This window comes from Rhinoderma darwinii, chromosome 8 (assembly GCF_050947455.1).
Source record: "Rhinoderma darwinii isolate aRhiDar2 chromosome 8, aRhiDar2.hap1, whole genome shotgun sequence".
Taxonomy (NCBI): domain Eukaryota; kingdom Metazoa; phylum Chordata; class Amphibia; order Anura; family Rhinodermatidae; genus Rhinoderma; species Rhinoderma darwinii.
This window is the reverse complement of record NC_134694.1, coordinates 8,775,810-8,781,035: the sequence shown is the minus strand read 5'-3', so window position 1 is coordinate 8,781,035 and position 5,226 is coordinate 8,775,810. Positions and strand designations below refer to the sequence as shown.

The following is a 5,226-nucleotide window of genomic DNA, read 5'->3' as shown; positions in this document are numbered from 1 at the left end:
TCCTCAGTGTTATAATGATTCAATGTCAACTGAAACACATGATAGGCTTAGATACACAGCTCAGCAGACAGTATCACACATGATAGGATTAGATACACAGCTCAGCAGACAGTATCACACATGATAGGCTTAGATACAAAGCTCAGCAGACAGTACCACACATGATAGGATTAGATACACAGCTCAGCAGACCGTATCACACATGATAGGATTAGATACACCAGCTCAGCAGACAGTATCACACATGATAGGATTAGATACACCGCTCAGCAGACAGTACCACACATGATGGGATTAGATACACAGCTCAGCAGACAGTATCACACATGATAGGATTAGATACACCAGATCAGCAGACAGTATCACACATGATAGGATTAGATACACAGCTCAGCAGACAGTATCACACATGATAGGATTAGATACACCAGCTCAGCAGACCGTATCACACATGATAGGCTTAGATACACAGCTCAGCAGACAGTATCACACATGATAGGATTAGATACACAGCTCAGCAAACAGTATCACACATGATAAGATTAGATACAAAGCTCAGCAGACAGTATCACACATGATAGGATTAGATACACAGCTCAGCAGACAGTATCACACATGATAGGCTTAGATACACAGCTCAGCAGACAGTATCACACATGATAGGATTAGATATATGGCTCAGCAGACCGTATCACACATGATGGGCTTAGATACACAGCTCAGCAGACAGTATCACACATGATAGGATTAGATACACAGCTCAGCAGACAGTATCACACATGATAGGATTAGATACACCGCTCAGCAGACCGTATCACACATGATAGGATTAGATACACCAGCTCAGCAGACCGTATCACACATGATAGGATTATATACACCAGCTCAGCAGACAGTATCACACATGATAAGCTTAGATACACAGCTCAGCAGACCGTATCACACATCATAGGATTAGATACACCAGCTCAGCAGACCGTATCACACATGATAGGATTAGATATACCAGTTCAGCAGACTGTACCACACATGATAGGATTAGATACACCAGCTCAGCAGACCGTATCACACATGATAGGCTTAGATACACAGCTCAGCAGACCGTATCACACATGATAGGATTAGATACACCAGCTCAGCAGACAGTATCACACATGATAGCATTAGATACACAGCTCAGCAGACAGTATCACACATGATAGGATTAGATACACCAGCTCAGCAGACCGTATCACACATGATAGGCTTAGATACACAGCTCAGCAGACCGTATCACACATGATAGGATTAGATACACCAGCTCAGCAGACCGTATCACACATGATAGGCTTAGATACACAGCTCAGCAGACCGTATCACACATGATAGGATTAGATACACCAGCTCAGCAGACAGAATTGCACATGATAGGATTAGATACACAGCTCAGCAGACAGGATCGCACATGATAGGCTTAGATACATCTATAGTAAAATATGACATTGCCTACATACACAGCGTTTTGATTGTGCCATTTTAGTCCGGTTTTTGTGGTCAGTACTGTTATTTTCAGAATGCAGCATGCTTTAGGTATTTGTGTATTTTTTTTATTTTTATTTTTTACATAGGCTTCTCTCTAGGACTTCAAGAACGCCAGGAAAAAAACATATGTACAAAATGACCCAAAGGCCAGGATCACACACGTGCAGTTTTGATGCAGTTTTTGGCCAAGCACAGGAACAGTCATTAAATTAAGAAGATGCATCAGTCTTTTCTTTATACCTTTCCTTCCTTTTGGATCCACCTCTGGTTTTGGCTAAACTGCACCAAAACTGTGTGTGACCCTGGTCTACAGAAAACAACGCCCCCAAAAACGGCTGTGTGTGAAGGAGGTCCTACTGATACCGTAGTAACTCAATGGTCCAATTAGACCAAGTTTTCCATGGAAACAATTCTGTGTAAGAGGGCAATAGAGTAGATAATATGACCGATGTATATAAGGGATAATATAACCCGAATATAATAATGTATGAGATAATATGATATGACCAGTATATAAAAATATATGGGGTAATATAAATTGGTATATAATAATATATAGGATAAAAAAAACCTGTATATAATAATGTAAAGCACAATATGATCGTTATATAATCACATATAGGATAATGAAAACAGTATATTATTATTATTATTTATTGTAAAGCACCATTAATTCCAGGACGCTGAATATATATGGGATGAAATAATCAGTAAATAATAATATATGGGATAATATAGCCAGTATATAATAATGTAAGAGACAATATGCCCGGTATATAATAATATATGAGATAACATGACCGGTATATAATAATAATATAGAATAAGAGGACTGGTATATATTGATATAGGATAAGATGACCAGTATATAATAATATATAAGATAAGATGACCGGTATATAATAATATAGAATAAGATGACCGGTATATAATGACACATAGGATAAGATGACTGGTATATAATAATATATAAGATAAGATGACCGGTATATAATGACACATAGGATAAGATGACTGGTATATAATGACACATAGGATAAGATGACCGGTATATAATGACACATAGGATAAGATGACTGGTATATAATGACACATAGGATAAGATGACTGGTATATAATGACACATAGGATAAGATGACTGGTATATAATGACACATAGGATAAGATGACCGGTATATAATGACACATAGGATAAGATGACCGGTATATAATGACACATAGGATAAGATGACCGGTATATAATGACACATAGGATAATATGACCGGTATATAATAATATATAAGATAAGATGACCGGTATATAATGACACATAGGATAATATGACCGGTATATAATGACACATAGGATAATATGACCGGTATATAATGACACATAGGATAATATGACCGGTATATAATGACACATAGGATAAGATGACCGGTATATAATGACACATAGGATAAGATGACCGGTATATAATGACACATAGGATAAGATGACCGGTATATAATGACACATAGGATAAGATGACTGGTATATAATGATATATAGGATAATATGACCGGTATATAATGACACATAGGATAAGATGACCGGTATATAATGACACATAGGATAAGATGACCGGTATATAATGACACATAGGATAAGATGACCGGTATATAATGACACATAGGATAAGATGACCGGTATATAATGACACATAGGATAAGATGACTGGTATATAATGACACATAGGATAAGATGACTGGTATATAATGATATATAGGATAATATGACCGGTATATAATGACACATAGGATAAGATGACCGGTATATAATGACACATAGGATAATATGACCGGTATATAATGACACATAGGATAAGATGACCGGTATATAATGACACATAGGATAAGATGACCGGTATATAATGACACATAGGATAAGATGACCGGTATATAATGACACATAGGATAAGATGACCGGTATATAATGACACATAGGATAAGATGACCGGTATATAATGACACATAGGATAAGATGACCGGTATATAATGACACATAGGATAAGATGACTGGTATATAATGACACATAGGATAAGATGACTGGTATATAATGATATATAGGATAAGATGACTGGTATATAATGACACATAGGATAAGGTGACCGGTATATAATGACACATAGGATAAGATGACCGGTATATAATGACACATAGGATAAGATGACCGGTATATAATGACACATAGGATAAGATGACCGGTATATAATGACACATAGGATAAGATGACCGGTATATAATGACACATAGGATAAGATGACCGGTATATAATGACACATAGGATAAGATGACCGGTATATAATGACACATAGGATAATATGACTGGTATATAATGACACATAGGATAAGATGACTGGTATATAATGACACATAGGATAAGATGACCGGTATATAATGACACATAGGATAAGATGACCGGTATATAATGACACATAGGATAAGATGACCGGTATATAATGACACATAGGATAAGATGACCGGTATATAATGACACATAGGATAAGATGACCGGTATATAATGACACATAGGATAAGATGACCGGTATATAATGACACATAGGATAAGATGACCGGTATATAATGACACATAGGATAAGATGACCGGTATATAATGACACATAGGATAAGATGACCGGTATATAATGACACATAGGATAATATGACTGGTATATAATGACACATAGGATAAGATGACTGGTATATAATGACACATAGGATAAGATGACCGGTATACAGTATAATAATAATACGTAAGATAATAATATAAATAGTGTACACAAATATTTGGGAGTTGACGGACGGCTCTGCGTGACGTCACCTCTCCATGGAGAGGGTGTGGTATGTGTCACATGGTCTGGAAGTGACGTCGTCCACCGGGAGCGGAGGACTTGAAACAAGTATCGGTTAGTGCGTATGCAGAACCGGGCGGTTACTCCTGGGGGCGGGAGGACGTACAGACGTCACATACAGGGGGGCAGCCCTACACTGGTATACAGGTACAGCTCTGCCCTAACCCACGATGTAAGGGGTACAGCTCTGCCCTACACTGGTATACAGGTACAGCTCTGTCCTGACACATGATAAAAGGGGTACAGCTCTGTCCTTACACTGGTATACAGGTACAGCTCTGTCCTGATACATAATATAAGGGGTACAGCTCTGTCCTGATACATAATATAAGGGGTACAGCTCTGTCCTGATACATAATATAAGGGGTACAGCTCTGTCCTGATACATAATATAAGGGATACAGCTCTGTCCTGATACATAATATAAGGGGTACAGCTCTGTCCTGACACATAATATAAGAGGTACAGCTCTGTCCTGACTCATAATATAAGGGGTACAGCTCTGTCCTGACACATAATATAAGGGGTACAGCTCTGTCCTGACACATAATATAAGGGATACAGCTCTGTCCTGACACATAATATAAGGGATACAGCTCTGTCCTGATACATAATATAAGGGATACAGCTCTGTCCTGACACATAATATAAGAGGTACAGCTCTGTCCTGATACATAATATAAGGGGTACAGCTCTGTCCTGACACATAATATAAGGGGTACAGCTCTGTCCTGATACACAATATAAGAGGTACATCTCTGTCCTGACACATAATATAAGGGATACAGCTCTGTCCTGACACATAATATAAGAGGTACAGCTCTGTCCTGA

General features: G+C 37.9%; 1 protein-coding gene across 3 annotated transcripts in view; it reads left to right on the top strand.

The window, feature by feature from the left end:
- The first annotated feature begins 4,374 nt into the window (after positions 1–4,374).
- The window catches only part of HDAC6 (histone deacetylase 6), a 30,422-nt gene continuing 29,570 nt past the window's right edge, over positions 4,375–5,226 (top strand). The window contains exon 1 of one of the 3 annotated variants that reach the window (XM_075834905.1): positions 4,375–4,449. The gene's annotated coding sequence lies outside the window, so the exon portion shown is untranslated. The other 2 variants (XM_075834906.1, XM_075834907.1) reach the window with 2 other exon arrangements.